At 36.8% G+C, this 22730-nt stretch overlaps 1 pseudogene; it reads right to left on the bottom strand.

The window, feature by feature from the left end:
* Positions 1 to 13917: 13917 nt before the first annotated feature.
* LOC138177460 (small ribosomal subunit protein uS19 pseudogene) overlaps positions 13918 to 22730 on the bottom strand; it is a 54053-nt pseudogene continuing 45240 nt past the window's right edge.

Genomic DNA, 22730 nt, shown 5'->3' on the forward strand with positions numbered 1-22730 from the left:
AGTATATCTGAAAAAAATAAGTTCATTCGTTTAGAAAAAGGGGAACCTGTTTATTTTTCATGTTACAGAGAATACTGACTGGGGCATTGAATAAAATCAACAAGAAATAGGATTCTTCAGAGAAGAAACCCTTGACATTTTTTGCCTCAAATTCTAAATATGAAGAGATAACTTATTTCCTATAATTTATTGACTGCCTATGCAAGTGGAAATCAATAAAAATTCAAGTGAATAATAAAGTGGGAAAAATTAAATGTGTACAATGAGTTTTGGAAAGTATATACTGGCATGAGCTCAAATAAAGTCATGTGTTCAAGTTGTCAGATGCTTTTTCCCTCTTTTGTTGACAATATTTACCTATATGAATAATTCAGAATAGATTAAGATATCCTTAAAAGACCAAAGGAACAATACTTCAAAGATTCAAAAATCTATTTGTCCCTCCTTCTCTCCTTTTTTCCTCCCTCCCTTCTTTCCTCACCTCTTTTCCCTCTCTTCCCCCCTCACTTTTCCTCATTCTTCTCCTTCTTCTTCTCTCTTACCTAGGATTTCATTTGGTATAGGGTTGTACCAGGGAGAAAACTCTCTCTACCAAAGGAAATAATTAACCAACTTCGAGTTTATAGTCTTAGAGTAGTCTGGGACCACTGAGGGATTAATGAGTTGCTCAAGGTCAAAATCCAACATGTGTCATAGGTAGAAATTAAACCTAAGTGTTCCTGTCTCCCAGGTCAACCCTCTAGCCCTACAGCACAATGGTGGAGAAAGTACTCATAATTTAATCCTTCCAGTAACATTGAAAGAGAAATGTTTGAGAAAAAATGAATTTGTAGGCATGAATATAGGCCTTAATCAAAACTTTATGGGTGCCTCCAAGGTTCTATTTAAAAGCTCTTGCCCCTTTTGTGAGTTGGTTGGAACTCTATTTTTCTTTTGCTACTCCAATAAAAAAGTTACTCTCAGCCAGAAGAAGTGTTCCCTTCAACCAGGGACTAAATGAGGCTCTTTTGCTCTCCTTCCTAGCAAGGTGTAGCAGCAAGCACCCCAGCATCCCCAGGGTGGCTGCCAACACAGGTTTTTAGATCTGCTTTTCTAAAGGAAAGCAACTCAAAATGGGTTAACAAACTTACTTTAATCAATTAAACATATATCTAGTTAAGGGGAAAAAGGTCAGCACAACGAACTTCAGGGTATATAGACAGAAGTTATAAGACAGAGAAACAGATCAAATAGGCTTCCAAATTGTCCAACCATTACATCCATACCAAATCACAGTTACCAGAGAGGGAAGCATCAGCATCTGGGTTTTCAAAGCCAGGGGGCTCTCAATAGCTGCCCAGAGTCTCATCTGGTCAAATCACACAACACTTCTCAAACTGAGCCTCAAAGCAAAGCCTCCCATCAGGGCTTATATAGCCTTCTCCTGGCTCAGAGAATGTAACAACCCTTTTTATCCAATGTCCAATCACAAAGGACCAAGGTGTGGGGATTCCTGAAAAACAAGCTTCCCACCACAGGCTACAAGTGCACTTAACCCATGGGCAGGGAAGATCTTAAAATTTCTATTTCTAAAAAATTTCCATTCCTATAACACAAGGGCAAAGGGAGACACTTGAAAACCAATGATAAATAAATTTCTAAAAGGTCCAATTAAACTCCTGAACATGTAAATGTTTTATTTAATCATCTGCTCTGAGCATTACTTTTGAAATCTCACCAAAAATATTTTTATTGTAAGCTTGCTACCCCAACTCCAAAGTTGCCAAATTTTAGCCAAATTTAAAGAAACAAAGAATTCCACATATCATGCTAGTTATTATTTTATTTCTGTTTCGTGGAGAAGAGAAACTAATGGGGCAGGAAACAGTTATGAATTAATGATTCAAATACTGGAGATGAAGTTAGAATCAATCAACAAATAATTATTATGTACCTATTATGTGCCAAACACTGCTATTCACTGAGCATATAAGGACAAAACTGAACAGTCTCTGATGTCAAGGATCTCAAAGAGCTTACATTCTTTTGTAATGAAAAAAGACCTTTGAGTCATGGAACAAAAGTGGATGACATTGCATAGGTCTTCTTGTTTATCCTTCTCATCTTATTGTTAAGGAAATTGAGGCACAGGGAAATAGTCTTGTCTCTCAGACTTAGCTTCCTCAATTTTAAAAGTAAAGAATTGACCTAAATTACCTGGAAGATTGCTTCCAGCTCTAACTTACAAACTGATTTATATATAGGAGGTAAAATGGAAAAAAATGGCAATTGTTTATATACTTTTATCCAGAATTAGGTTGAAGCATCGGGCAGTTTTGGTTATTTATAAATTCACATATCCAGAGGTATTAGGGAGAACACAAATAAAGGCTTTATACTATTCAAATACCAAAATTTGTTTGGAGTGGTTGCACAAAGCAATATGCAAGAATGTGCCTATGCTAGCCTTTACAATCAAGATTTATTTAAAACCTTATTTCAGATATCTTATAACAGTAGTTTGATGAAGGAGAAAGATTCCTGGACTAAATGTGAACAGACACTTCAAAATGAATTCTGATAAAAAATCTTTATTCGTTTTGTTATTCTTGATAGAGTGCTGGACCTGGAATCAAGAAGACCAGAGTGCAAATAAAAAATCTGACACTTGCTATCTGTATGACCCTGGACAAGTCACTTAACCTCTGTTTGCCTCAATTTCCTCAAATGTAAAATGGAGATAATAACATTACCTATCTCAAAGGATTTTTGTGATGACAAAATGAGATGATATATACTAAAAAGTGCTTAACACAGTGACTGGCACATAATAGGCAGTAAAGAAATATTTATGATTTTCCCTTCCCTTTCCTATCTATTTCACAAGACTATTGTGAGAACCAAATGAAATTATAAGTACAATGTGCATAACCAGTTGAAAGTATTATATAAGTGCCATGATAATGTCTTGAAAATTAGAAAAATATTATTTTGTTAAAAAGTTAAAACTCCATAGACTATATTCCCCTATTAAATTAGAACTGCTTTTAATGGAAATTTGTTTATTCCTGGTGAACAAGAAGAAAAGACCACATTTTCCTTTGGGTGAATTCAAGACAATTGTTATCATTTTACCCCAACCAAGATGGTAGAGATTTTAAAGGGGAAACAGCAATTCTGCATACATGTAAAGGATGATACAAACTGTAAGTGACAATATAAATGTCAATTTTAATTTTTCTATAAATTTGGGGAAATCTTTTGTAAATTTCAATTAATCTAAAAGTTCATCATTATTCGTGATGATATTGTAATATTCAATGATGTTAATGTAATGTAAGCTTTAATATCCACTTTCACTGAGTTTACAGATATTGTTACTTTATATTGAAGAGCCAATGGAATTTGGGAAGTTACTGATTAGCTGTCATCCTCTAAATACTCTTTAAGAAGACTGAAAGTTATAACTGTAAATGTAGAGAGACAGACCATACACAGAAAACAGACAAAGCAGTGAGAGAACCTATTTCTTGAGATAACTGAGTTTAATCAATATCTTTTGAAGTATCACGATGAGAATTATTGAAAAGGAATTTTAATTGGTATCCTGAGGAAAAAGAACAGTGAGACTGCATTTCCAAATGTGGGAAATCAGCTGTTACAATGATGAGCAAAGATAACTTTGTCTATGATCAGTCTCACAGATGATACATAATTATGTTTAGTTTTTTTTCTTTGTTCATTGCACTGCTGATAAATAGTTTAGTCAGTTATCCTGATTCTTATTTAAGTCTAAAATGTTAGGGGGATTTGATAAGCAGAGAGATATGAATAAAATGTTATGGGAAGGAAAATTTTTGTTGATTAAATAAGTAATATTTGGGAAATAGGGTAGGTCTATAATCCTTACTATTGGGGAAGTCTAAGGCTGATGCACCCCTTGAGTTCAGGAATTCTGTGCTGCATTGAGGCTTAATGTATACTAAGTCTAAAACCAGTATGGTGGACTCCATCACTAGGATTCCTAAGGCAGGATAAACCCTACCAGAATAGAGAAACAGAGTGGTGACAGCTACCCTTTCAGCTTGAGGAAAATAGGAAGACCTAGTCTTAAAATATCAACAACAGCAAGATAAAATAAATATAAACTAAAGTGGAGACTCAAAGCTAATTATTTAATGAAAGATGTTGCAATTTTAGAAACTGACAAAGATATATTCAAACTTATCATTTGATGACATTAGAACCTGGAGTGAAAATTAATAATGAAAATGAGTTAAGTAGGTAGCAGATGTATACACATACATAGTGCATTCCCCAAATGATTAAAAAAGTATTACAATATCAATGTAATTCTACTTAAATGCTTTATAAAATGTCATGAAAAGTTCATGATCCCCAGGGGAAAATAAAAAGCTTATGGGAGGCCTCCAAAGTACTTTTTACCTTGTGTGGGTCAATCATATTACCTAGAAACAGATTTAGAGAGAGATGATCACCTAGCTATTCTTTATATGAGGACAGTTGATCCAAAAATCTTTTATAGCTGCAATAATGATGTAGTCATTATTATTCTTAAACCCATTTAACTTGGTTTTTTTTCCAAATATGGATGAGAAACTAGGGACTATCTTTTATGCCAAGCATATTAATTCTCATAAAATTTACACTTACTGATTTTTGTTCAATAGCTATATTAATGACATGATGGTAATTGGAAGAATAGAGAAAGAACATCTGGAGTCAGGACTCTTGGAGGTAGGATGGAATCAAATACTTCCTGTGAAAAGAAGATTCTCTTAGGATTTGAGAGATGTTATCAACAAGATAAGAAGGTGCTTCAGAGGTTTCCTATTTGTAGGGATTATGGACTCTTCAGGATATTTTTAAAAATCATTTCGGTAGAACTCCATCCATTTATATGTGCCTTTTCAATAATTCAAGGAAGGCATGTTTATTTCATTTGTATTTGTGTATATGTAATAAATTGTTATGATATATTATATTCTACATCTGGAAAGGCATAAATTACTTCCTCCATATCCATATACATTTTAATGTAGAAACTCAAAAGGTTTTTTGTTTTTTGTTTTTTTTAATGTCCAAGCAACCACAGCAGTCATGTAGTCTAACCCATGCCTAAATTAAAATTCCCACCATAACAAACCAAGCAAATGGTCATTCAGCATTTTGTTACATAGCTCTCATGAAGGGGAAATCGCTATTTCCTTAATCTGCCAATTATGGATTGGAATGCTTCTAATTCTTAGGAGGTTTTCCATGATATAAAAGTAAAATACAGAATTTGCTTTCTTTTTAAGCAGGGTACTGTCCCCTGCGTTCTTGGTGCCTTACATTTATTAGAATTGCCCCTGCAATATTCTCTTAATTCTCTTCATTCTGTCCTATGTGGGCAAATAATACAAATCTAAACTTCCTCCTCTATAACAACTTTTTGAATAATTGAAGACAGTTCTTATGCCCATATACATGAGCTCTCACATAGATGTATATGAATACAAAACATGTAGACATGTTAGTGTAAAATACACACAAATCCTACATGTATTTTGTAGGATTTATTTACTTATCTGTATATGTGCTGTCTTCCCTAAGAAGGATGTCAAATGCAAACTCCTTGAATGCAGTAACTGATTTGTTCTTGTTCCCTCACTGTATTTATAGCACGAAAGTAGACAAAAATACTTAATAAATGCTTGTTGTTGTATTATTAACTTTATTGAATTAGGTATCCTGAACTATAATTATATATCAGATTATTTCAAATTGAATTGAATTATATATATTGAACTTTGTCTTTCTGAGAAATCCCTTTTCTCCAATAAATTCAAATTAGCTTTCAACTTTAAAGATTTACAAGTTAACAAGTAAAAACTAAAACTAAACATTCATTTTTTCCCCTGCCCATGAAAATATGCCCTTTAAAATTGCACAAGAAAGTGAAATACCCACATTTCAAACTATCTTATGAATTTAACAAGTCCTTCTCTAAATTCCTATTTTGACTTTACATTGTGAAAGTGACTCTGGGTTCTTCAATGTTACTCTAGAAAAGAACAAGGCATGAGAGATAGAGGGGAGCTGTAGCAGTGTCATCTAGAGACATGGATATGCCTGCATTCCAATGACTAAGCTAGTTAAATCCAGAGATATTTCTCAACAGGTTGGTCACAAGGTAATGCCTTTTATACCATAGCAACTTTTGGATATTATTTCGTAATAATAATAATAGTGACGACTATGATAACTAAAATTTGTATAGCTCTCTAAGACTTGTGAAGTACCTTGCATATAGTATTTAATTTAATTTACTAAATTGAAGAGAATGTGTGAAATTCATAATAGTGGGGGTATAATCCACACTGTTGATATTTCAGAAGTATTAAAGCATATTTGTAAGAATACTTGCAAGAGGGAGACAGAGCCAAGATGGTGGAGTAAAAGTGGGGACTTGCTTGAGCTTTACCCCAAACCCTCCAAATACCTGTAAAAATGACTCTAAAAAAATTCTAGAGCTATAGAACTCACAAAATTACAGAGTGAAACACATCCCCAGCCTAAGAGAGACTGGAAGTTTAACAGAAAAGGTATACCACACCAGGTTGGGAGCATAGAATAGTGCTGTGAGCGCCATGTGGGCACAGATGCAGCAGGGGCTGAATCACTGGAGCTGTGGTGGTTTCCAGACTTCTCAACCCACAAACACCAAAGACAGCACAGAAGGTCAGAGGGAAAACTCCGTGGACCTGGGTGAAAAAGGAGTATGATCTGCTGGGGTCCAACCCCAGACCCAGGGACAAGCAGCAGCAGCACGAGTGGCAGCAGCGGGGGCAGTGGTTGCTTCCAGAGATCTGGCCCCAAAGATGGTGGGGGATTGTGCAGCTAATACAAAACCCCTGAAGTCTGGGACAGTACACCCACCTCCACTCCCAGCCCCACTGGAAGCAAAGTCCTATCTTGACAAAGAGTTAGAAAGTCAAGTATTTGGTTGGGAAAATGAGCAAACAGTGCAAAAAAAGTCAGACTATAGAATGTTACTTTAGTGACAAAGAAGATCAAAACATACCAACCAGAAGATAACAAAGTCAAAATTTCTACATTAAAAATCACAAAGAAAAATATGAAGTGGTAGCAGACCATGAAAGAGCTCAAAAAGGATTCTGAAAATAAGAGTAGTAGAGGAAAAATTGGGAAAATAAATGAGAGTGATGCAACAGTACTTTCAAGAGAAATAAACAAAACTGGAAATAATGGATCTTGACTGAAAAACAAAAGATTTTTTTTATATAATCAGGATATATTTCCCCATTTGGTAGAAAGTAATATTTAAAGTTATTTTTTATTAATGCTAAAAAAGATATTCCATTACAAATTGTATTTATATGACATGGAGAAAATATTTTACTGCTTTATCTTTGTAACACTTACACTATTAATTTAAATTGGTTAAACTGCATCTCTCATGCATTCATAATAAGACTAGACTAAATTGCAATCTTTAATTTTCCAGTGATGTTTTTATTGCCCAGTGATACATAGACTAATACATTTCTACAAGTTTTAATTCATCTTCTCTATCTTCCCTAATGTAGAATTGGCTGACAAAAAGTAAAAGTTAAGTGAAACAATATACATGTATATGTTTCATGAGATATGGATTTGGATTCTGATTTTTCAAAGCAAAATTGAACCATCCCAATTATTAATCCAGGAAAGAAAAGGGGAAAAGAAAGACTGCACTCTTATTTTGGGAAAAGACCTGACATTGTAATGCAGACAGTGCCTAATTGGTATAGTGTTGGTATGACAAAAGTTCATGTTGTTTGAAGCATGTTGTTTCCCCATAAGAATAGTTGTACAAATAAAAGTTAGGTTGCCAGCACATCTCACAAAAAGGTCAATGTAACTAAAGATTTAGCTGACCATTTGCAGTAACCTCATGGCTTAATGAGTAAGAAATGGAGAGATTCAGGGAACTTTTTTTAGGAACTCTTTTAGGTTCCTTAGACGCCTATTTCTGCCGCCATAACAGGCCAGCCATTCATATGGATATATATTAATAAGCTGAGTATTTATATCTCACTGTATCTGTATTTGGGGGGAGTATATAGTAAATGCTAATTGATGAAGAAAAAATAGAGAATGCTTTGGTGCTTTGGATTATAAGAATATGATGATAGGATTTTGATTTAAAGAAACAAGGCACTGTAAAGATCACCTGCTCCAACACCCTTCTTTTACAAAGGAGGAAATTTATTGAGCATCACATAAGGAGAGAAAAGACTAAGGCAGTAAGTAGCAATACATAGTAGGAATAGACTTCTAGCTAAGATATTGTCCCTCTAAGTCCATGGCTTTTACAAGTTCACTGAATCCTAATATTTTTTAAAGAATAAAAATCCTTATAGTGTCAAAGAAGTTCATGGATTATAATTTAATAATAATTGTACTATTAGTTTAATAATGAGTTGACTGGGTCATATCAATCAATCTACCAAAAATTACTTTATAGAGCTAGAAAAAATAGTAAAAAAAAATTCATATGGAAGAACAAAAAGTCCAGAATATCAAGAGAATTAATGAAAAGAAATGCTAGGGAAGGTGGCCTAACCATACCAAATTTTAATCTGTATTGTAAAGCAGCAGTCATCAAAACTGCTTGGTACTAGCTGAGGAATAGGGTAGTAGACAAATGGAATAGATTGGGTACATGAGACTCAGCATTGAATGACTATAGTAATCTACTGTTTGATAAACCCAAAGACTCCAGTTTTGGGGATAAGAACTCACTATTTCATAAAAACTGCTGGGAAAATTGGAATATAGTATAACAGAAACTGGACTTAGACCATCATGTAATACCACATACTAAAATCAAGTCTAAGTGGGTGCATGATCTAGGTATAAAGGCTGATACTATAAGCAATCCGGAAAAGGAAGGAATTGTTTACCTGTCAGATTTATGGAGAAGGGAAGACTTTATGACCAAACAAGTATTAGAGAAAATTATAAAATGCAAAATGGATAATCTTGATTACATTAAATTGAAAAGTTTCTGTACAAATAAAGCCAATGTAAACAAGATTAAGAGAGAAGTGGGAAATTGGGAAAGAATTTTTATAACTAGTGTCTCTGATAAAGGTCTAATTTCAAAAATATACAGAGAATTGAGTCAAATCTATAAGAATACAAGTCATTGCCCAATTGATAAATGGTCAAAGGACATGAAAAGGTAATTTTCAGAGGTAGAAATTAAAGATATCTATAAGCATATGAAAAATGCTCTAAATCACTATTGATTAGACAAATGCAAATCAAAACAACTCTGAAGTACTACATCTCACTGGTTACATTGGCTAGGACAACAAAACAGGAAAATGACAAATGCTGGAGAGGATGTGGAAAAATTGGAACACTAATGCATAGTTGGTAGAGTTGTGAACTGATTCAACCATTCTGGAGAGCAATATGGAACTATGTCCAAAGACTATAAATAATTGCATACCCAGTAATACCACTTCTAGGGCTGTATCCCCAAAGAGATCATAGAAGTAGGAGGAAGACCTGTATGTACAAAAATATTTATTGCAGCTATTTTTGTGGTGGCAAAGATTTGTAAATTAAGGGGATGCCCATCAATTGGGGAATGGCTGAACAAGTTGTAATATATGAATGTAATGGAACACTATTGTGCTATAAGAAATGAGGAGTAGACAGACTTCATATTTACCTGGAGAGACTTACACAAACTGATTTTGAGTGAGAAGAGCATAACCAGGAGAAATTTGTACACAAACACAGACACAACGTATGTTTGACAACCAACTTTGATAAACTGGACTCTTCTCAGCAATGCAAGGTTATAAGAAAACTCCAGAAGACTCATGATGAAAGGAAATGTCTACATTCAGAAAAAGAACTAGTAAGAACAGAGTTTGAATGCTGACTGAAGAAAACTACCTGCTTTCTTTTTCTTGTTTGGTTTAGTTTCCTCTTTCCCGTTGTTCATTCCAAGGGTTACAATCCTTCTTTACAACCTGACTAATGTCTAATGTGGAAGTATTTGCAGATCCTATACTTGATTGCATGCCGCCATGGGTGGGGGGGGGGGGAAGAAGGGGGAGAAAACTTGAAACTGAAGGGATTGTGGAACTGAATCTTGTAAACTAAAAGCAAACAAACAAATTAATAAAGACAAAAAAATACTAAAAATAATGACGTGACAATTCTCACTACTAGTCTGGTGTTTTTCATTTCAAGAACCAGACCCAAGGTAGTGACGAATTCAAAGTGCACAGCCATGTGCTACCGTAGTTTCTAGAAGGAACGCTAAAGGACTACAAACCTCTCTAAAGTTCTCAGGGAGCAGATGTCCTTATAATCTCTACCTCCATGTTTTCTGGTTGGCAACTAATGCTCTTGTTCATCTAAAAGGGTATGATCAATATGGATATATCAAATCAAACTAGTTCATGAGGCCTCATCCACCAGGAACATTCCACCTTCTTCCTTGCTATGATCTTCTGTGTCTAGATAAGCCCTAATCATACGAACAAGGTAAAATAAAATCTCCCTCTCCCATGACCAAGGAAAACCTCTTAAATTTATACAGTTTCTTTACTCAGAAGCATGTAGCTTGTTATTTTTTAAGCTACTAAGAATTCCATAATGACTTTAAGTGAATTTTTCTTTTATTAATCACAACAGTATACACATATTCATTTGAAAAGAGAAGATATTTACAAACACCTATACACACAAATATGTGTGTATACATTTATATAACATTTGAGACTGTATTGGCAGCATAGTATAATGGATAGAGTTCAATATGAAAACTTAGAAAGATCTGAGTTCAATTTCTGCCTTATATGCTTCTCACTGTTTTTGTAGTTTATTTTTTTTTTCAAATGTAATGTATGGCAATGATAATATCTATCTGAAAAGGTTTTTGTAAGTAGAAGGTGAGAATGTAAAGCAATTTTGTAAATGTTATAGTGCTATAGAAATGTTAGCTATTGTGATTTATTCAGTCTATACCAAGTGTGTTTTCTCCCTTATTATACTGAGTCAGTTTGATGAGGTGGATCCTTCATAATAATTCCATGGTGCCTTAGGGTACTAAAGTGTAACGACTGCAAGCCATTTTGGTGTGGTAAATTTTGGCAAAGAGCAGAAGAGCCAAGCAAGGATAACACATAACAAAACTTCATTACTCCTTACAAGATAAAAGGAAGGAAAATCTTTTTTTTATATGTATTCCCCATTACCTGCAGTGGAGAACAACATATAGAAGGGTGATTTCCTGACATGGAACTTCCCAACAGCTTTAACACTCCATTTTATCAAAATCCCAGAGGCCTTTGCCGCTCAAATTTATGTAGTGTTTTAGACAAAGATTGGTTGGCACCAATAGGAGATTATTCTGTCATCCATAGAAGGAGATTGTAATATAGTTGTGATCAATGAAATGCGGGTATATTCTTTTTTCTTTTTGGGGGGCTTAAACAAATATTTATTAACTGAATTTCATTGAAATGGTTTCTCGAAGAAGCAATATTTCTGGCCTTCTAAATTATATGAAGCAGCAAGCAGTAAGAGAGACTAGAATTTAAGAAAATCTTTAAGAATTAACTTGCATCAAGTAATGTGGTGCTGCTTTTTTAACCTTTTTTTTTTAATTTTAAAAATATATTTTTAGTTTTCAGCATTCATTTCCCTAAAATTTTGAGTTATTTTTTTCTCTGTATCTTTCCCCTACCCCACCCCAAAATAGTAAGAATACTGAACACCCTTTCCCCCAATCTGTTCTCTATTATATCCTCCCCCATCAACCCCCTAAATTTCTAGTAGAGTAACATGGGTTTCTATACCCCAGTACATGTATATCTTATTTCCCAGTTGCATGTAAAAATATTTTTTTTCAACATTTGTTTTGGAAACTTTGATTTCCAGATTCTTTCCCTTGTTCCCTCCTCACCCATCCCCACTGGGAAGATAAGAAAATAAATATAGGTTGTATATGTGGAGTTACACAAAATATTTCCATAGTAGTTATGTTGTGAAAGATTAACTGTATTTCCCTCCATCCTCTCCCTCCCCACTCTTATTCTATTTTCTACTTTGAGGCTGTCCCTTTCCAAAAGTGTATGCTTCTAACTACTCTGTCCCCCAATCTCCCCTCCCTTCTACCATCCCCCTTGTATTTGAAAGTCAAATTTGCTGTTCAGATCTGTTTTTTTCATCAAGAATACTTGAAAGTCCTCTAGTTGACTGAATTACCATATTTTCCCCTAAAGCATTATACTTATGACTTAGGTCATTCTTGGTTTTAATCCTAGCTCCTTTGACCTCTGGAATATCATATTCCAAGCCCTTTGATTTCTTACTTTAGAAGCTGCCAGATCTTGTGTTATCCTGATTGTGTTTCCACAGTACTCAAATTATTTCTTCCTGACAGCTTGTAATATTTTTACATAACCTGGGAACTCTAGAATTTGGCTATGATATTCCTAGGATTTTTCTTTTTGGGATCTTTTTCAAGAGGCAATTGGTGAATTCTTTCCATTTCTATTTTGCCCTCTGGTTCTAGAATATCAGGGCATTTTCCTTGAGAATTTCTTGAAGAATCATTTCTAGGCTCTTTTTTTTTTATCATGGTCAGGTAGTCCAAGAATTTTAAAATATCTCTCCTGGATCTCTTTTCCAAGTCAGTGGTTTTTCCAGTGAGATATTTCACATTGCCCTCTCTTTTTTCATTTGTTTGGATCTCTTTTATAGTATCTTGATTTCTCATAAAGTCATTACCTTCCAGTTGCTCCAATATAAATTTGAAGGAATTATTCTCTTCAGTGAGTTTTTGAAATTCTTTTTCCACCTGACAAATTTGGCTTTTTAAGGCACTCTTTTACTCATTGGCTTTTTTGGGCTTCTTTTGCCATTTGAGTTAATCTATTTTTCAAGGTGTTATTTTCTTCAGAATTTGTTTGGGTCTCCTTTAGCAGGCTGTTGACTTGCTTTTCATGATTTGCTTGAATCATTCTTATTTCTCCTCCCAATCAATCCTCCACTTCTCTTACTTGATTTTCAAAATCCTTCTTGAGCTCCTCCATGGCCTATAACCAATTCATATTTTTCTTGGAAGCTTTTGATGCAGGAGTTTTGACTTTGCTGATTTATTCTCATTCTATGATTTGATCCTTTTTCTCCCCAAACAATGATTGTATGGGGACAGCTAGGTGGTGCAGTGAGTAAAGTACTGGCCCTGGATTCAGGAGGTCCCAAGTTCAGTTCCAGCCTCAGACACTTAACACTCACACAAACACACACACACACACACACAAAACTAGCCGTATAACCTTGGGCAAGTTACTTAACCCCAATTACCCTACAAAAAGGAAAAAAAAATGATTGTATGGTCTGATTGTGCTTCCTTTGCTTTCTCTTCTTGCCAGCCAATTACTTAACTTTCGAGCTCTTTGCCATGGTAGAACTCTGCCTTCAGAGTGGAGAGAGCAATGTCCTAAATCACTGCGGATTTTTACAAATGTTGTCAGAGGTCTGATATGGGTGCACTCTTTGCAGCCACCACAAGCTCAGGCACACTGGCCACACAACCCAGCACCACCACCCAAGACTGCAACCCAGATCCAAACAGGTCAAAGCAAGAGAGATTACCCTCTGAATGGTCTCTTGGTCTCCCTACAGTCTGCAGGCCAGGAGCTCCAGAGGCAGTCATGTGGCAGCAGTTGCAGCCACAGTACCTCTCCCAGCTCTCATCCCAGGGCAAGGGCCAGACCATGCTTTTCAGTCACCCAGTCAACCAACAGTCAACCAAAAGAGTTCCCCACTGACCTTTTAATTTCTCTTGGAATTTATGAGTTGAGAAGTCAGAAGACTGCCACAGCTACTGTTGATTCACTCTCCTGAAGTCTGCTCTGGCCAGTCTGTGCCATAGGTTGGGGCTGCCCCAGGTCTGGTCACGGGTGTTTCACGCGTGACCGAGCTAGGCTCCCAGCTTGGTGTGATAGACCCTGCCTGTTGGCCTGCTGGGTTACCTTCAGCACGATCTGTCACTTTGTGGGCTCTGTAGCTCTAAAATTTGTTTAGTCATATTTTACGGGTATTGGAGGGGGTTGGAGGGGGAGTTCATTGAGGGTATTTTCTAGACTGCCTGATAGGGACAAGGAATGGTGTAATGGTAAGAGAATTTGAAGATCTTCCCTGCCCCTTAATGGGACTCAAGTCTAACTCAACAGGAGGGGCTTGGTTGGGGAGAGGCTTGTTTTTCAGGAAGGCCCACATCATTTGTTATTTTGTAATGAGGCAGTGGATTACAAAGGTTGTGATATCCTCTGACCCTGAAGAAGAGTACATATGCTCTGAGGTGAGGTTGTGCTTTGGAGATCACTTATGGGAAGAGTTGTGTGATTTGTCCAGATGAGATTCTTAGAAGGCATTCAGCTCTCCCCACCCCACCTCCCACTTTGAAAACCCAGATGCTGGTGCTTCTCTCTCTGTATGCATCTATGTAATTGTCAGACAGATAGAAGCTCTGTCTGTTGGTCTGTTGAATTATGTTATTTTCTCTGGCTATACTTTTTGTCTCCTTTCAATTTCTCTTTGTATTTTCTGAGATTCAGGGTGCTGAATTTTCACCCTGAACTACAAGAAACATATATATGTTAAATGAAAGATTGTTGACCCTTTTAAAGTTGCTTTCCTTTAGTAAAGCATATCAAAAAACCTGTGCTAGCAGCCATTCTCGATATGCTAGGGTACCTGCTGTTACGAATGGGAGAGAGGTAAGTATTGTCGTGGTTTAAACCAAGGATGCCAAAAAGCGTGGAGTTTTCATGATGTGTTTCAGTGGAACCATCTCAAAGAATTCAGAGTCAGGTAGAAGCACAACCTTCCCTTGGCTCCAGCTTCCACCTTCCCAATCCATGTAAAAAGGGGACTCTAAACAAACTTTGGAGCTGCGGAACTCACAAAATGACACAGAGAATCTAATCTCCTGCTGAGGAGAGCCTGGCAGGCCAATAGGAATCCAGCGCAGCACTCTGGGAGCTGAGCCCAGCCCCAGTAGCCCCAGGGCAGGCCTGACCAGTTGCCCACCAGAGGGACTCCAGATCAGCAGCAGCTGTGGCCATTTCCAGATTTATCAACACATAGATGAGAAGGACAAAGTGAGAGGTCAGTGCAGTCTCGACTTTGGGACTCAGTAAGTGAGACTGAGTGGCTTTTGCCCCCCGGAGCAAGAAGCCGCTGAGATGCCGGCACAGTCAGCCAGCGCCAGGTGGTGGCTTCAGCTCCTGGCATGCAGAGCGTAGAGGGAGCAAGCACCAGTCTGATGGGTAATTGCTCTTGCTTTAACCTTCTTGTATCTGGATTGAAGTCTTGTGTGGATATCCTGGGGTTTCTGTCCAGCTTGCCAGAGTGTGTGGAGACCTCAGAGAGGGCACCCATCTAATACCTCCAGCAGCTGAGAAAACCCCAGCATTTGGGACAAAAGCTCCCCTGTCTGTTGGTAGAGTCCTACTGTGGCAAAAAGCCCAGGGGTCAAGTGACTAAGGGGCGACATGACTAGGTAAATGAAACAAAGCAGACAGAAGATTCCAACTTTACACTCTTATTTTAGATACAAAAAGTAGAAAAGCATGGAGAAGGAGGAAAACATTGAAGTCAGAACTCCAGCACCAAAAGCTTCAAAGGAAAATACAAGCTGGTTATAGGACATAGAGGATTTTAAGAAGCAGATAAGAGAAGTGGAGGAAAAATTGGGAAGAGAAATGAGAATAATGCAAGAAAATTATTAAATGAGAGTCAACACCCTGACTGAGGAAAATAATACCTTAAAAAACAAACTGCCTCAAATGGCAAAAGAGGCTCAAAAAGGCAATGAGGAGAAGAATGCCTTAAAAAGCCGAATTTGCCAGATGGAAAAAGAATCTCAAAAGCTCAATGAGGAGAATCATTGCTTCAGAATTAGACTAGAGCAAATGGAAGCTAAGGACTTTATGAGAAATCAAGATGCTGTTAAACAGATCCAAGCAAATGAAAGACGAGAAGGCAAGGTGAAATATCTCATGGGAAAAACCACTGACCTGGAAAATAGATCCAGGAGAGATAATTTAAAAATTATTCGACTACCTGAAAGCCATGACCAAAATAAGAACCTAGAAATCATCCTCCAGGAAGTTCTCATAGAAAACTGCCCTGATATTTTAGAACCAGAGGGCAAAATAGAGGTTGAAAGAATGCAACAATCACCTCCTGAAAATGATCCCCAAAAGAAAACTCTTAGGAATATTATAGCCAGGCTCTGGAATTCCCAGATTAAGGAGAGAATATTACAAGCAGCCAGGAAGAAACAATTTGAATATTATGGAAACACAATCAGGATAACCCAGGATCTGGCAGCTTCTACACTGAGGGATTGAAGGGCTTGGAATAGGATATTCCAAAGGTCAAAGGAGCTGGGATTAAACCAAGAGTCACCTACCCAGCAAAACTGAGTATCATGTTTTAGGGGAAAATATGGTCATTCAGTGGAATAGAGGACTTTCAAGCATTCTTGCTGAAAAAAACAGAGTTGAATAGAAAATTTGACATTCAGATACAAGAAACAAGAGATGCATGAGAAGGTAAACAGGGAAAAGAAATCATAAGGAACTTATGAAAGTTGAACTATTAACATTCCTACATGGGAAAATAATAATTGTAACTTATGAAACTCTTCTCAGTATTTGAAGGGATTGGAAATATATATATATATCTATATATGAGGGTATATGGGCCTATGAATACATACATGAATGTGTGTATATATGTTTACAGTTATGCATAAATAGAGGGCACAGGACCAATTTAACAGGAAGGGATGATACTTAAAAGGTGAAATTAAGAGGTGAGAGGAATATAATGAGAGCAGATGGGGAAAGACAGAATGGCGTAAACTATCTCATATAGAAGAGGCAAGGGAAAATGGTTAAAATGGAGGGGAAGAATAGGAAGGCAAAAGGGAATGGATCAACCTTATTCCTGTTGAATTTGGCTTGAGGAGGGAATGAAAAAAACACGAAAAAAGGGAGACCACCCCCCAAGGGGGAGGGGGGGGGGGGGGGGGAGGACAGGGGGGAAAATGGAAGGGGGGGCAGGCTGGGGGGGAGGGAAGTTGGAAGTATCCACTTTTGAAAAGGGATGGGATCAAAGTAGAGAATAGAACAAGTGGGAGGTGGGATAGGAGGGAGGGAAATATAGTCAGTCTTTTACAATATATCTACTATGTTATTGTTTTGCATTAGCCACACATGTAAAACCTATACTGAACTGCTTATCTTCCCAGTAAGGGTGGGTGGTAAGGAAGGAAGGGAATGAATCTGGAATTGAAAGTTTTAAAATCAAATATCCATATATATATATATATGTACTATTATTAATACCATCTTACATGTAGTTGGGAAATAAGATATACAGGCATTGAAGCATAGAGATCCACTGGAAAAGTCAAAAGGGGTATGGGAGAAAATATGGGAGAGAGCAGATTGGAGGAGGGGATATCCTGTGGGACTGCTATTTTGGGGCAGTGGGTAGGGAAAAATGGGGAGAAAATTTGTAACTCAAAATCTGGAGGAAATTAATGATTTAAATCAGAAGTTAGTAAAGCATTAAAAAAAGAATTCAGAGTCAGATCACCTCTAATCCAAGTATAGGCATTTATTGAGATTGACACCTCTCATAAAGTGGGCTAAATTCCAAGAGGAACCAGAAACTTTAGAGAAAGCATGATGGATTTTTATAGGGTAAAGATGCAATTACATAACAGAAATTTACATAGAATAGAGGAATTTTAGTAATATTAAAAAGGCAGAATAATTTTCTTAAGGAATTAGGTAATGGAGGAGGGGTCCCATCTATGGTTCTGTGGTTAAACATTCTCGTCATTCTGCCCTCCAATTGGCTAGCTACTGTGGTCTGGTTAAGACATATAGTTAGGTATTGTGGTCCTGTCTTGGGCTAGATGGATGATGTGATTGTGATTGAATATATGAACACACCTGTTTTGTGGGAATGGGTCTGGGGGCAGTGACCAGTTAGAGGCAGTAGCCAGGTTCCCATCACATGGGAACACCTACTGTTTCTGTGGAAACTAAGAGTTTAGGGACACACCTGTTGTTCCACTGAGCAGTCAGGCACCTGTGAAGAAGTTAGAATATTGGCAGGGGTATTAGTAGGTACAGTGGGCCTGCAGTTCAGTATGGCCAGACCTACAATGAAGTTAGAATATTGGGGCCGGGGGCAGCTTTATTAGGATTCCAATCAGTATGAGATTTAACTCGAACTGGGCCAAATGAGCAAATGGCTGGGAGGGGGCTAAAATTTCCTGGGTTTTCCTCACCTTGAGATACATGCTTCCTAAAATGTTGACACTATACCAGTAAAAGCAGTTTTACCTGTTCAAAAATTAACACTGGATCTTGTTGCATTTGATATTCAAGTGATTATAGGTTGTAAGTCTGAGCAATGGACATTCATAATTCAAATGCTTACTTCCCTGACTGGGTGTTCAGAATGGATTTTGAACTATTATTTCAGGTATTTTATTTAAGTTGTGTTGCTTAAAATTCTGAGGGGAAGAGTATCTAGATACATAAAGGAAAATATGACTTCTTGTCCCCTGCTTATTTCCTAAGCCCTCTCTTTTTCCATTGTCCCCTGGTATCGTATCAGGCACATAATTTTTTTGGGAAGAGTATTCTATTTTCGTATTTTCTCAGCCTTTATACTGTTAAACGTAGGGGCTGGTACTTCTGGTGGCGATGCTCTTTCTGGAAGAGGGATGGGGAGGTAGAAAATCTACTGCCTGTAAACAGTTTATACCAAGAAGTCTCTTAAACACTACAATTGTCTAGAATCTCAGAACCTACCTCTCCCCCACCATTCCTGCCTAACTAGATAGCCAAAGAAATATCCCAGCTGAATCCTGGGCCAGAGTTACTATGGCTTGCTGAGAAAAATGTGACAGTCTGTTGTGAATGGTTAACAAATCTCCTCTCCCTTTCTAGTCTATGTGCATCAGAGCCCAAAAAGGCTATTCAAATGAAAACTCCCTTCCCTTACTGGTGTCCCATTTACACCTGCATATTTTTTGGTCCCCCATCTGCAACAGTAGCCCTACTCCACCTCTATTCCCATTTTCCTCTGTCTTACCCTGTGACTGAGCCCTCTGCAACTGCCTTCTATGATAAGCAAAGTGTCCTTTTTCTTATTTTTTTTTCTTCTCCTTGTTCTATCTCCTTACTATTACAGTAACCTGGCTGCTCCCTGAATAATCTGCACCCTTGGCCATGCTTGCCAGGGCTACTAGATGCTAACTTTCTCTTGCCCCTTGAGAAACAGAGACAGCAAAAGAGGAAGGTCAACTCCCTGCAATTGCATCAGGCCTAACTTTTTCATTAATTTCCTTCTAGGTTTACTCCTTTCAGAATTATCACCACATCCAAACAGTGGTAACAGTTATCTGCCAGTTCCCCGTGTCAATTCCTATCCTTTCTAAGGAAGTTTTGTTACCTGGTTCAGTCTTCCATTTCAGCCTAACCCCTTGCCTTAAACTTCAGAACTTCGACTTTCTTATTGAAGTTCTTTTATCGCTTTCCATTTCATCAACCTCAACTCCAATGGCTTGCACTTTCACTCTACTTCAGTCTCATACAGACAAATATACTACATCTTATCAAATTTCATGTTCCAGAACTGAGATTTTTCTCTCTGACTATAACATCTTATTCCTCTATCTTTCCTTGTGCATCAGATTTCATAGAACTATTTTCTATCCTTCCTGCTACATTAATTTGACCAATCTCTTCCTGCTTTCAATACTTCTCCAGCCTTGGTTTCCACCCTTAAATAAAAAGTTGACTATGTTAATTTTTACTCTTTTTCTACGTTCCAATCCTCTGATTCCATGTCCAATCACCTAGTTTTTAATTACCTTTATTATCCATATTCTCTCTTTGGGGGGAAAGGAGTGGGATGTAGCAGAATGCTGATGGAACAGTTCACACAGTAATTCTAACTTAATTCACTATAAATTTATATGATCTAATCCCAACTTACTTATAAACAAAGAAGAAAACTTTTTTTTTCTTTTTTTTCTTTTTTGCTTTTTACGGATGGTGGAGGGCTGGACAATTGTGGTTAAGTGACTTGCCCAAGGTCACATGGCTACTCGGTGCTAAGTGTCTGAGATCGAATTTGAACTCAGGTCCTCAAGACTCTAGAGCCAGTGCTCTATTAACTGTACCACCTAGCAGCCCCAGCTTATAGGTATTTTTTGGATTTTTTTTATTAATTTGTTTACTTTTAGTTTACAAGATTCATTATCACAACTCCTTGAGTTTCAAATTTTCTCTCCCTCCCTCCCTCGCCCCATGGCAGCATACAATCAAGAATAGTATCTGCAAATACTTTCACATTAGGCATTAGTAAGGTTATAAAGAAGGATTGTGACAGATGGAATGAAGAATGAGAAAGAGAAAACAAAATCAAACAAGAAGAAAAAGGGCAGGTAGTATGCTTCAATCTGGGTTCAATCGCAAATCTTTCTCTCTCCACCATGAGTCTTTTGGGTTTGACTTATGTCTCTGGATTGCTGAGAAGAGTCCAGTTTATCAAAGTTGGTCATCACACATACATTGTGTCTGTAATTGTGTAAAAATTCCCCCCTGGCTCTACTCTTCTCACTTAGCATCAGTTCATATAAGCCTCTCCATGTAAAACTGAAGTACATCTGCTTCTTATTTCTTATTGCACAATAGTATTCCATAACATGCATATACCACCACTTGTTCAACCATTCCACAATTGATGGAAACCCCCTTAATTTCCAATTCTTTGCTACCCCAAAAAGAGTTGCTATAAATAGTTTTGTACATATGGGTCTTTTTCCTATTTCTATGATCTCTTTGGGATACAACCCTAGAAGTGGTATTGCTGGGTCAAAGGGTATGGAATTATTGATAGCCCTTTGAGCATAATTCCAGATTGTTTTCCAGAATGGTTGGATCAGTTCACAACTTCACTAGCAATGCATTAGTGTTCTAATGTGTCCATATTCTCTCCAGAATTTGTCATTTTCCTGTTTTGTCATCTTAGCCAGTCTGACTGGTTAGATGTGACACCTCAGAGTTATTTTGATTTGCATTTCTCTAATCAATAGTGATTTAGAGCATTTCTTCATGTGCTAATAGATATCTTTAATTTCTTTCTCTGAAAACTGTCTGTTCATATCCTTTGACCATTTATCAACTGGGGAATGATTTGTGTTCTTATAGATTTGGCTCAATTCTCTGTATATTTTAGAAATGAATCCTTTATCAGAGACATAGGTTGTAAAAATTCTTTCCCAATTTCCCACCTCCCTCTTTATGTTGGTTACACTGGCTTTGTTTGTACAGAAGCTTTTCAATTTAATGCAATCAAAATTATCCATTTTGCATTTTATAATGCTCTGTAATTCTTGTTTCATCATAGAGTCTTTCCCTCTCCACAAATCTGACAGGTAAGGTAGTCCTTGTTTTTGGAGATTGCTTACAGTATCAACCTTTATACGTAGATCATGCACCCATTTAGACTTGATTTTGGTACATGGTTTTAGGTAATGGTCTATGCCCAGTTTCTGCCATACTATATTCCAGCTTTCCCAGAAGTTTTTCTCAAATAGTGACCACAAAAACTGGGGTCTTTGGGTTTATCAAACAATTGATTACTATAGTCATTGGCTGCTGAGTCTATTGTGCCTAATCTACTCCATTGATCCACTCCTCTATTCCTCAGCCAGTACCAAGCAGTTTTGATGACTGCTGCTTTATAATACAGATTGAAATCTAGTATTGCTAGTCCACCTTCCGTAGCATTTCTTTTCATTAATTCCCTTGGTATTCTGGACCGTTTATTCTTCCAAATGAATTTTGTTACTATTTTTTTTCTAGCTCTATAAAGTAGTTTTTTGGTAGATTGATTGGTATGGCACTAAATATATAATTTAATTTAGGTAAAATTGTCATTTTTATTATATTAGCTTGACCCAGCCACGAGCAATTTATATTTTCCCAATTAGTTAGATCTGACTTAATTTGTGTGAAGAGTGTTTTGTAGTTGTGATAATATAGGTCCTCGGTTTGTTTTGGCATGTGGATTCCAAAATATTTTATAATGTATACAGTAACTCTAAATGGGATTTCTCTTTCTATCTCTTGCTGTTGAATTTCATTGGAAATATATAGGAATGCCAAGGACTTATGTGGGTTTATTATATATCCTGCAACTTTGCCAAATTTATTTATTGTCTCAAGTAGTTTTTTACTTGATTCTCTAGGATTCTCTAAGTATATTATCATATCATCTGCAAAGAGTGATAGCTTCGTCTCTTTTTTACCTAATTTTATTCCTTTGATTTCTTTTTCTTCTCTAATTGCTACTGCTAACATTCAAGTACCAGATTGAATAAGAGGGGTGATAGTGGACACCCTTGTTTCAGGCCTGATCTTATTGGAAATGCTTCTAGCTTCTCCCCATTACATATAATATTTGTTGATGGTTTTAAATAGATGCTACCTATTATTTTAAGGAAGGCTCCATTTATTATTAGATTTTCTATTGTTTTTAATAGGAATGCATGTTGTATTTTGTCAAAAAGCCTTTTCTGCATCTATTAAGATAATCATGTG

Source organism: Petaurus breviceps, unplaced genomic scaffold, assembly GCF_028583685.1.
Source record: "Petaurus breviceps papuanus isolate PSGF00001 unplaced genomic scaffold, PetGlider_PUasm1.0 90416, whole genome shotgun sequence".
NCBI lineage: Eukaryota > Metazoa > Chordata > Mammalia > Diprotodontia > Petauridae > Petaurus > Petaurus breviceps.